Source organism: Lithobates pipiens, unplaced genomic scaffold (assembly GCF_037356315.1).
Source record: "Lithobates pipiens isolate NorthernLeopardFrog02 unplaced genomic scaffold, aLitPip1_a1.2 Scaffold_19, whole genome shotgun sequence".
In the NCBI taxonomy this organism is placed as follows: domain Eukaryota; kingdom Metazoa; phylum Chordata; class Amphibia; order Anura; family Ranidae; genus Lithobates; species Lithobates pipiens.
The window spans coordinates 568,285,132-568,298,066 of NW_027507764.1; positions in this window are offsets into that span (position 1 = coordinate 568,285,132).

A 12,935-nucleotide genomic window follows, 5' to 3' on the forward strand; every position below is an offset into this window, starting at 1 on the left:
TGGCCGGCCGCCCAAAATTACCCCAAGAGCACATCGACGACTCATCCAAGAGGTCACAAAAGACCCCACAACAACGTCCAAGGAACTGCAGGCCTCACTTGCCTCAGTTAAGGTCAGCGTTCATGCCTCCACCATCAGGAAAAGACTGGGCAAAAATGGCCTGCATGGCAGAGTTCCAAGGAGAAAATCACTGCTGAGCAAAAAGAACATCAAAGCTCGTCTCAATTTCTCCACAACACATCTTGATGATCCCCAAGACTTTTGGGACAACATTCTGTGGACCGATGAGACAAAAGTGGAACTCTTTGGAAGGTGTGTGTCCAAGTATATCTGGCGTAGAAGGAACACTGCATTTCATAAAAAGAACATTATACCAACAGTAAAATATGGTGGTGGTAGTGTGATGGTCTGGGGCTGTTTTGCTGCTTCAGGACCTGGAAGACTTGGCGTGATAAAAGGAACTATGAATTCTGCTGTCTACCAAGAGATCCTGAAGGAGAATGTCCGACCATCTGTTCGTGTACTCAAGCTGAAACGAACTTGGGTTCTGCAGCAGGACAATGATCCTAAACACACCAGCAAGTCCACCACCGAATGGCTGAAGAAAAACAAAATGAAGACTTTGGAGTGGCCTAGCCAAAGTCCTGACCTGAATCCTATTGAGATGTTGTGGTATGACCTTAAAAAGGACGTTCATGCTCAAAAACCCTCTAATGTAACTGAATTAGGACAATTCTGCAAAGATGAGTGGGCCAAAATTCCTCCAGGACGCTGTAAAAGCCTCATTGCACGTTATCGCAAACGCTTGGTTGCAGTTGTTGCTGCTAAGGGTGGCCCAACCAGTTATTAGGTTTAGGGGGCAATCACTTTTTCACACAGGGCCATGATGGTTTGGATTTTTTTTCACCTTTAATAATAAACACCTTCATTTACAAATTGCATTTTGTGTTTACTTGTGTTGTCCTTGACTATTGTTTAAATTGGTTTGATGTTCCGAAACACTTAAGTGTGACAAACATGCAAAGGAACAGGAAATGAGGAGCAAACACTTTTTCACACCACTGTAAAATATAGAACAGCACTAGCAGCCTATATCAACCAATAAACATCCTAATAAACAGTGCCTGATGCATCAATATTATGAAAAACAAATTGCTACAAAAACGAAAAGTGCTCAAGTGCTTCAGTAAAAAGTGCAACGGTGCTCCAAAATTTTAGATGGATGAAGTAACTCCCCCTTCGGTGTCCCTCCTTTGGTCCTCCTGCACTCCTGCAACCACTTTCACAACATCAGTGGTTCTCGAGTCGGGACTGTACAAGAGGCCTCCTTCTGCATCTCAGGCTTAGCCACAAGGTTCCTGACAGACATGCATGACTTATTGGTTAGGTTTAAGAAATGTCTGATGAGTAACAATGATGGGTTTAGGAGAATTGTTCAAAGCTCTGGTGGATCCCTAATTATACCAACAAAATAAAGAGACGAGTATCAAGAATCATTTTCAGGAGATGAGTTCTGCAGCGTGAAATAAATGATGTGTACTCACTAAGCTGGTCAGGAGCCGCTGGTACCAGCTTCCAATGGAGAACAAAGACATGCATGACTGATTGATTAGGATTTGGAGAATGTCTGATGATCAAAGGTGTTGGGTTTGCCAGAATTATAGACCGCTCTGGTAGATTCCTAATTATACCAATAAAATGAAGAGAGGAGTATCAAGAATCATTTTCAGGAGATGAGTTCTGCAGCGTGAAATAAATGCTGTGTACTCACTAAGCTGGTCAGGAGCGGCTGGTACCAGCTTCCAATGGAGAACAAAGACATGCATGACTGATTGATTAGGATTTGGAGAATGTCTGATGATCAACGGTGTTGGGTTTGGCAGAATTATAGACAGCTCTGGTAGATCCCTAATTATACCAATAAAATGAAGAGAGGAGTATCAAGAATCATTTTCAGGAGATGAGTTTTGCAGCGTGAAATAAATGCTGTGTACTCACTAAGCTGGTCAGGAGCGGCTGGTACCAGCTTCCAACGGAGAACAAAGACATGCATGACTGATTGGTTAGGATTTGGAGAATGTCTGATGATCAACGGTGTTGGGTTTGGCAGAATTATAGACAGCTCTGGTAGATCCCTAATTATACCAATAAAATGAAGAAAGGAGTATCAAGAATCATTTTCAGGAGATGAGTTCTGCAGCGTGAAATAAATGCTGTGTACTCACTAAGCTGGTCGGGAGTGGCTGGTACCAGCTTCCAACGGAGAACAAAGACATGCATGACTGATTGGTTAGGTTTTGGAGAATGTCTGATGATCAACGGTGTTAGGTTTGGCAGAATTATTGACAGCTCTGGTAGATCCCCAATTATACCAACAAAATAAAGAGACGAGTATCAAGAATCATTTTCAGGAGATGAGTTCTGCAGCGTGAAATAAATGCTGTGTACCCACTAAGCTGGTCAGGAGCGGCTGGTACCAGCTTCCAATGGAGAACAAAGACATGCATGAATGATTGATTAGGATTTGGAGAATGTCTGATGATCAACGGTGTTGGGTTTGACAGAATTATAGAGAAGCTCTGGTAGATCCCTAATTATACCAATAAAATGAAGAGAGGAGTATCAAGAATCATTTTCAGGAGATGAGTTCTGCAGCGTGAAATAAATGCTGTGTACCCACTAAGCTGGTCAGGAGTGGCTGGTACCAGCTTCCAATGGAGAACAAAGACATGCATGACTGATTGGTTAGGATTTGGAGAATGTCTGATGATCAACGGTGTTGGGTTTGGCAGAATTATAGACAGCTCTGGTAGATCCCTAATTATACCAATAAAATGAAGAGAGGAGTATCAAGAATCATTTTCAGGAGATGAGTTCTGCAGCGTGAAATAAATGCTGTGTACCCACTAAGCTGGTCAGGAGCGGCTGGTACCAGCTTCCAACGGCGAACAAAGACATGCATGACCGATTGGTTAGGTTTTGGAGAATGTCTGATGATCAACAGTGTTGGGTTTGGGAGAATTATTGACAGCTCTGGTGGATCCCCAACAGTATCAATAAAAAGAAGAGGCGAGTATCATGAATAACTTTCAGGCGATGAGTTCTACAGTGTAAAATGACTGCTGTGCACCCACCAAGCTTGTTCATGAATGTCTGGTACTGGCTTCCAGCAAAGTACAAGGACAATGCATGACTGGTTATATTCTACTTTACTGTGATGTTACTGTTAATGAAATGTAAGCACTGCACAGTCAGAATGGTGATTTTATTGTTTTGTGGTGTCTGTTATTTATTACAGATTTTGTGAAACCATTGCAAATGTCAAATCATGTCCCAGATTATCACATCACACATGTTTTTATTTTTATTTTATTCTAAATCAGCAGTTCCAAACACGCCCTCTGTACATCTCATCCTCTGTTCATCAAAATAGTCCATTATCTGGATGCAACGTAAACTGGAGAAAAAAATCCACTGACCTCTATTTACACTCAAATAAGCATTAGCCTAGATAGCACAAGCTGCAAAATTTTCAATGAAATAAAAACTCACTCACTTAAAAAAGCTATAATAAGCTACAGTATGTGGAGAAGATATAGGAACATCTTTCATTGACCTAAATGGGAAGGGACCACCTACTGTACATTATGAGATGTGCAAATATATTTATTTTTTTGGGGTACATGATACAGAGGACGATGAATGACCATTGGGGAAATATTATTTTAAAAGAGGAACTTCACCACCCCCCAGGGTTTATTTTGCTCTTCACCCCTTCTTATTTGTTGGGTTGAGTTCAAATGCATACTCATCCATCCAGCAGGGTCCTGTTGTGATCCACCAATCTCTGCAGAATTCTGGGTTCTGCGCCACCATCTTTTTTTCTGATGACATCAGTGTTCCAGCCATCTCTTCTGGGTCTTAGCATGTGCCATCCGATGGTGCATGCTACATAAGCACAGTTTGGTGTAAGAGGTCCTCCTGAGATGCATGACCTGGCATTCCAAGTCTTTTTCCTGAAGGTATAGGAATACATGTCAATAATAAAAAGACTCGCTAACACCATAGATGCTTGCAAGGCTGCCGTTAGAAGTGGGCTGGGAATCCACAAGCTGAAATGCAAGAGGGAAGGGAAAAAAAGCACCAAGCAGGCATTGTGTAGCACAATTTATTAAAAGATAAACAAACGATATAAAACGGCAATGGCACTCACAAGCGGGTATGGTGTGGATGATGACAGTTCACAGTGGATGGGAAGTCCGAGTGTGAACTGGGAGCTATGGTCTTAATCCGTTATATGAAGAAGGCAAGCTGTATAGTGGGAGCGAGATCAGCCTGAGATCCATCCAAAGAGAGCTGGCCTCGAGCTGCCCTGTATAGCCAGGATGGTCCGTCCGGTGTTCGCATATCCGTACAAAGTATGTATCTCCAGCAGGAGTGTAGAGAGGAGCTGTCAGTCCATCCGCCGTGAGAGCCAATGGGAAAACGTTTCAGAAGCAAGCCACGCTTCCTTCATCCGCCTCTAGAAAAAAATAAAAAAATAAATAAACCTTATGATTGTGTGAAAAAAGTTTGGGGGGAGCAATATTAAGTAAAGGGGAAAAACTAGATGAAGGTTTGCTTTAAGTTCAGGAGCAGACATACCATTTGTGAAGACTGAGCATGTACACAAGGACCACTTGGGACTTAAAGTGGACCTTCACTTATTTTTTTCTACTTCCTCCCATCTTTCAGTAAATTGCAACATTAAAAAATATTTTTTAGGGGGAAGGGGGTTACCTTATTTAGGTCACTTCTACCTTTCCTGCCTAGGTGGGAAGGTTGTACTCCTCTGTCCGAAGTCTTCTGTGATACTCCTGTCTTATGTCTAGGGAGGCTTCAGGGCTGTGTATAACACGCAACGTGTAGCGTCATTAGAGAACTGGATTCTAGGACCGGGAAGAGACAGCTGGACTACTGATGATGTCAGCAACAAAAACAATTTCATGAGACCCTGTTGTGGTTTTCAGAGGTTCACAGTTGGACAGCGCTGGAGTGGCTGGGCAGGTGAGTTTGCTATTTCAGGACAACCAGGCAAAGTTAAGGGTGGTTAAGAACAAAATTAACCCGAGAAGGGAGGTAAAGTTCCTCTTTGTGGACCTATTTATACTAAATAGATGCTTGGACCTTTCCTAATGCCCCAGAGACCTGGTAATGGTTCTGTTTTATCTAGCTGCCAATTTAAGTGGTTAGTAATTGAATTGGTGGAGTGCAAAAATGGGGCTTGCACAATTTTTAGTGATACAGGATTGGCTGCCATTGGGTGAGTTTATTTGGTAATATGTTCAAATCTAAGTTGTTATGCTAAGCAAGTATTCTGCTTAAAAAGAAAGGTAGCCTTGTGTTGATGGATAGCAATTTCCCTTCCCTCTGCAGAAGATTTCACATGTATACTGTAAACTTATTGGCCTATTCAATTGATTATCTCCTGGCTCCATGTAGTCATGTACATTTTCTCACAATGCATCTGGATAAATGCTCATTTCCTGAGAGTGTTGTCTGGGGAACTGGTATCATGTGAATTGATGAGTAGATCCTTAAATACTACTTCAGAATGTGTGTCGGGCTAGGTGTCAGGGATTAAAGAATGCGCATATATTTGCCGCTAGTACATGAAGAAGGCCATTATCATTATGCAGCCTTCCAGATATCTGAAGTGGTGGAAATTGTTTTGTCTGAGGTCAGCACCCTTATTTCTCATAGACATACAAATGACTTTATATGTCTGCGTGTTTCTGTGACACTTGGGGTTACAGATGTAACAAGTTACATGTTGCTGTTCATTGTTGAACTACAAGGCCTTATCAAATTTGGGGGGAGCAGAGTAACATGTAGCAAACTAGCTGGAAGACTTGCATTGTTACCCAGCATAATGTGGTCATTTGAATGGGATATTAAAATTGCGAGTAGAAAATGTAAATGTAAATGTCCATTTTTTTGTCGTTCTAATCTCAATAAAATCTAAGTGAAAGAATAAACATCTACCATAACTTCTTTTTTTTTTTTTAATTCTTTACTTTTTATTAAATTTCAAATTGACAAACAACAACATACATTATGAAAATGTTATACAACAGGTAGTACAAATTAGAAAAAAGCTATTATTATTTTCATACCTTCCTTTCTACCCGCTTAACCCTCCCAAATCCATCCCCCTACTACACACCTTCTAGTCTCAAATTATGCCAGTCAAGTTACTCGTTGATTAATACCAAAAAAAAAAAAAAAAAAGAGGCAGAGACAGAGAGAGAAAAGACCAAAATTTTACCCAAGGTATAGGTGGGAAAAGAGCTATACAGAAGAGATTTGCGGGTGGCGTGACAACGGGGGGGGGGGGGACTCTATCCAACAGCCATCTAACAGCCCATCTCACACAGCCAGGGGCTCCATAAGCCTACAAACTTCTTTAAGTTATTTTGCCTAATGTACATTGCCCTCTCACTCCATATCATAGAGTTAATAGACTCGGTCCATAACATCAGAAGGGGGGGTCTTAGCCTGCCAGTTCTGCGCTATTAATCTCCTCGCCTGGTACAAACATCTCAACACTGATACCTTTGTAAGAGGCGAGATTCTACCTTCCTCAAGGCTTCCTAGAAGGCAAATCTTAGTCTCAGGTTTCAATGTAGTCTTAAAGATTTTATTTATCCTCTCCACTATTTCTATCCAATATCTAAATAACTTTGGACCATATGGATAAGATCTCCTGTCTCTTTACATCTAGGGCATTCATCATTAGACTTCCTACCAAATTTAAACATTTTTTGGGGGGTGTAATAAGCTCTATAAATAAGAAACAAATGGCAAACCCTCTGTGAGGGGGATATCGAAATTGGGCTTCCCTGTTCTAGTATCCTATCCCACTGTTCTAGGGTTATCGGCCCTATATCTCTCACCCACCCCATTCTGCTCTTATAGAGTCCATTTCCGCTCATAATTCTATCTCCCAGACTAGCATATAGCTTGGAAATTAAACCTTTCATTGGACTAAGTTTAATTATTTTTTGGAGTAAAGGAGTCTTTACCCATTCTATGGTTAAGGACCTAAATTGGGCTTGAATTCCATGTCTAATCTGTAGATATTTATAGAACGCCTTACTTGAGATATTAAATTCTCATTTCAAATCTTCAAATGGCTTTATAAGGTTGCCCTCGTATAGCTGAATTAATCGGCAGATACCCTGTCTTTCCCATTATCGAGGTCTATAACTTCTAGTTGGACGCTCACAGTATTTAACTATTCTCTCTAAAGGTGCAACTTCTCTCCTGTCTGACCCCAAAAGGCTCTACCATACTAGGAGACAGTCCTTCCCAACATAGATACTACTTTGTAGTCTTTTTTCTGGTGCACCTAGGGATTCTCCTGCTTGCCCCCAAAGGCAAAGCCTTCACTTAAGATTTAACAAACAACAAAATATTTCTCTTAATCCAGCGCTGGGGGTGATGCCTACAAACCATTTGGGGCATACCTCAGAAAAGTCATAAATATGTCTATGGCACGGTTTGTGAGACAAAGATTTCTTGTAAAATCAAAGTCAAAGCATTCCAAGAATGGAAAGGGTTAAAATATGGCTGACAGGCAATCAATGCTAAACATTGTGCTTGATAATGAACCTCGATCTCACCCAAACCTTGGCAGGCTGACTCAGGTATAGTATCAAGGCTGGTGCTGGGGGTCGACTAAAAGGTGCAAAGGCGCCAGATGTCGCATGGGCATCCACCCAATGGAAGGGATGACAGACCACTGATTGAACCCATAATGGTCAATGATGTGGAGAGGCCCCTGAAGGACCAGACAGACTTTTTTGAGGTATGCCCTAAGTGGTTTGTAGCCATCACCCTCAACGCTGGTTTAAGAGGAATCTTTTGTTGTTTGTTCTTTTGCGCAACACCATCCTTGGTGTTTTGGTTCCCTTCTAGCCACAAAGGGGTCACATTCATTACACAGACTGCCATATGTTGGTTCTCCAAACAGCACCAGAACTTTTTAGGTTCACTTAAGATTTGCCTGTGCTTCACAAGATGGTGGCTGCCTTCTCTGCTTTTTTTTTATGTGAATGGTTACTAGATCTCGGGGGGGGGGGGGGGGGTCCTATGTCTAATAGGCACATGCTTCCACAAGAGGGCCTGCTGCAGAGGATTAGTCAGTGACACCCTGCTACAGATTTGCTTTAAACTTAACAGGTAGAAATTTCACTTTGATATCTAAAACATTTTGAAAGAACTGTACATTCCCTTTTACCTGTCAGTATCCGTAATGATGATGATCTATTGTACAGAATTACAGTCCACATTATATGCTGCACAGGGAGCGCGTGAAACAATAGTCTCCTAAATGTCAAACCGCTGATTATCCCAGCAGTCCTGCATGCAAATAAACATCCCCTCACAGATCTATATCGCAAATCCCCCAGGTGGTCAGCAGCCTATAAATGCATTGATTGATCACTCCTGGGCCAGCACATTAAACATGCTCTGGAGCTTTACAGCTGTTTTAGCCATAATATATGACTTGACATGACTTTGACTCAACATAACCGGTCTCTGTGATATGATCTTGAATACCAATCAAAGCTGAAGGTTCCTGAGAGCTCAGTTTAACTTGTTACACCTTTTCTGCTCCTGAAATGTTTTCTGCACAATTCCTAATTTCTCCATTTTATTCGGCAACCTCTCTCTCCCCTGCATTCCATAGTTTTCCATCTGCTGCATATTCCCGTTCTTATCCATAAGGGATATGTGAAAATTGAAACTTCTAATTTTCCTGAAATTTTCACCCCCCAAAAAAATCTGGAGATTTCAACAAAATCTTACCATTTCAGATAAATGCAATGCGGTCCAAGGGGAAGGTTAAATGATGGTGACTTTTGGTGGTTTTAGATGGCTCCTGGGGTTAACAGAAGCTCCTTTCAACTATCCTGGACCTGTTCTTGTGCCAAAAAACAATATTGGTGAGCTACAGAGGTTGTAAACCTCCATTTTCAAGTTTAACCTATTGGTACGCCTATAATAAGGCTTACCTATAGGTGCAGTAAATATCTCCTAAACGTGTGCCGTTTAGGAGATATTTACTTTATACTGTGCTCTGAAGAAACGACCCTCTGTGCCGTTTCTTCACTAGTGAGTGCCGTGGGACGTGCGGTGAGGGTGTCTGTTGAGGGACTGGCTAGTATCAGAGCCAGATACACACAGGTTACATACGCCACGATCGTTAGAGCGAGAGCAACAATTCTAGCACTAGACCTCCTCTGTAACACTAAACATGTAATCTTTAAAAAGAAATAAAAAATTAAAGTGTCGCCTATGGAGATTTTTAAGTGCCAAAGTTTGGCGACATTCCATGAGTAAGCGCAATTTTAAAAGCGTGACATGTTAGGTATGTATCTACTTGGCGTAACATCATCTTTTATATTATTCAAAAAATAGAGTTATTTTTAGTGGTTTTTTTTTTTTTTTTTTTTATATTTTATGAAACAGTTTTTTTCACAAAAAGAAAGCGCGTTTTGTAAAATTGCTGCGTAAATTATGTGTAAAATAAAAAGTTGCAACAACCACCATTTTATTCCCTAGGGTGTCTGCTAAAACAATATATATATATATATATATATATATATATATATATATATATATATATATATAATGTTTGGGGGTTCTGAGCAATTTTCTAGCAAAAAAATTATGATTATTACATGTAGGAGAGAAGTGTCAGAATTGGCCTGGGTGGCAAGGGGTTAATTACCATAAGTAATATACAAATAATCATTATATATTGTTTTTAAAGGTAATTTACTATATTGTCAAAAACTGTACTCAAGCAGGTGGCTTAATGGACAAATTACTGAAGTTTGAAGTTATAACTTCCAACCAGTTATTTCACAGTAAATAGATAAATAATGAATTATCTTATAACATAATATATTATCTTATAATATAACATAATAATATATGATTTAGCTTGATTATAACAGTACCTTTTCAACAGCAGCAGATTTTCATTCTCCATTTTCTTCTCCTCTTAACTGTGTGAGAAAAACATGGGATTGTGGGTAAATCTTATACCCATAAACCCATGTATTTCCTTCTAGTTAAGAGGGCTAGAAGGGAGCATTTGTCTTTTACACCGCGTACACACAAAGTCCGCCGGACAATCCGCCGGACTTTGCAGTGGAGGTCCACCGGACTTTCCCAACGAGCGGACTTGCCCACACATGAACTGACTTTTCCAGTGGACTAGGTCTGGTGGACAATCCGCCGGACTTTTGGCGGAGGTCCGCCGGACTTTCCAAATGAACGGACTTGCCAACACATGGAGTAAAGTCCGTTCATTTTGAACGTGACTTCAGGTACGACGGGACTAGTGAAGGAAGTCAATGTCACCGATTCCATCGGCGAGACTGACAAATTGCTAGCCCCATCGCCTGGTATGGGTTTTAAGGGTAACCACTATGCCAAAAAAACAGCGTGGGGGTCCACTCAAAGTCCATACCAGACCCTTATCTGAGCACGCAGCCCAGCCGGTCAGGAAAGGGGGTGGGGACGAGCGAGCGCCCCCCCCCCCAAACCGTACCAGGCCACGTGCCCTCAACATGGGGGGTTGGTGCTTTGGAGAAGGGGGGCGCTCAAAGCACCTTGTCCCCATGTTGATGATGACAAGGGCCTCTTCTCGACAACCCTGGCCATTGGTTGTCAGGGTCTGCGGGTGGGAGGCTTATCGGAATCATTATTAAGGGGGCCCCTAGATCCCGGCCCCCCATCCTATGTGAATGAGTATGGGGTACATCGTACCCCTACCCATTCACCTGGGGGAAAAAAAACACACAGCACAGGATTTTAAAGTAGTTTATTAGGCAGCTCCTGGGGAGCCCGGCTTTCTCCTTCGTCATCGTCTGGGGGTCTTCTGACTTCTCCATGCTTTCCGCCCTCTTCTTCTTCCACACGGCCCTTCTATGACACTGCAGTGAGAGGCGTGCCTCCAGTGCAGCCTTTTTATTGGACAGCTGGGGCTAATGGTATTTTACCATTGGTCTAATGCCGCATACACACGGTCGAACTGCTTGAGGTACTTAGTCCGTCATACAATCCGACGGGCAATCCGGCGTACTTTCCACTGAACGGACTTGACCACACACGGATACACAAACAGTCCGACGAAAGCTTGCGCGATGACGTACAGCACGTACGACGGGACTAGAAATAGGAAGTCCAAGACACAGCAAAGCCCTGTAAATCCTTTCTGGGCATGCGCCATTCTTAGTCCGTCGGACTAGCATACTGACGACCGTATTGTCCGCTGAAACCAAAGTACGACGGAAAGATTTTTGGAAAAACCGAAATTCTTAGTACTCCGGACTGCACGCTGAAAAAGTCCGCTGAAGCCCACACACGAGCGGATTGTCCGCTGAAATGTGTTTCAACGGACTAAGTACGTCAAACAGTTCGAACGTGTGTACGCGGCATAAGACTCCAAGCTGTCCATTGAGCTCAGTGCCTCTGACAAAAAGTGAGGAGAGGCACTGTCAGCTCATCCTCTCAGTGAGCTGCAGAGTGTACCAGCTTGTATATAAACTGGCTGCTCTGTATGTAGCTTTTGACAGGCTGTACAAGGATCCCTGTAGCTCTGGAACCATAGTTCGTAGGAACCCTACATTTTTAGCAGTGGGGGAGTAAGACTTATGCCCCGTACACACGACCAGACTTTTCGACAGACTTGGTCCGGTGGACAATCTGACGGACTTTGCAGCTGAGGTCCACCGAACTTTCAAACGAACGGACTTGACCACACGCGATCACTCCAAAAGTCCGACAGATTCGAACGTGATGACGTAGAATAAGGAAGTTCACAGCCAGTAGCCAATAGCTGCCCTAGCTTCGGTTTTAGTCCATCGGACTAACACACAGACGACCGGATTTTTCTTCCGGACTCGCGTCCGTCGGAAAGATTTGAAGCAAGTTTTATTTCTAGGTCTGCCAGACTTTTGGGAAGAAAAAGTCAGCTGGAGCCCAGACACGATAAAAATTGTCCGACGGATTCCAGTCCCCCGGACCAAGTCCGTCGAAAAGTCTGGTCGTGTGTACGCAGCATTAGCCTACCTATTCCCCTCAGGTCACTGAGCTGTGACCCTCAAAGCTTGATTTTGTTTTAAATTTTCATGGCAGTTGAGGCTCTGCCTCACCTGCCTCCCCTGACTGCACGTCCCTGGTTCACCCATATGTGAATTGGATGCGTTTTGAATCGCATCCAATTCTAAAGACATGTGACGCAGACCTGCTTTCAATTAAACCAGTTTACACATGTCTGGGATGGCAGGGGTTCATTTCTAAAAATGATCCTGTGCAATTTTGGGTCTGGTTTAAGTGTAAATCTCACCTGAACCGGTGAGAAAAATCACACCGGACTCTGGACTGCAAACCGTAGCTGGACATGTGTGAACCTAGCTTAACCACTTCAGCCCCAGAAGATTTTACCCCCTTCCTGACCAGAGCACTTTTTGTGATTCGGCACTGCGTTGCTTTAACTGACAATTTTGCGATCGTGCAATGATACACCCAAACAAAATTGACGTCCTTTTTTTCTCACAAATAGAGCTTTCTTTTGGTGGTATTTGATCATCTCTGCGGTTTTTATTTTTTGCGCTATAAACAAAAAAAGCGGCAATTTTGAAAAAAACTATATTTTTAACTTTTTGTTATAATAAATATCCCCCAAAAATATATAAAAAAATATTTTTTTCCTCAGTTTAGGCTGATATGTATTCTTCTATATTTATATTTCTATATATATTTTTGGTAAAAAAAAATTGCAATAAGTGTATATTGATTGGTTTGCGCAAAAGTTATAGAGTCTACAAAATAGGGGAAAGTTTTATGTTATTTTTATTATTAATTCTTTTTTTAAC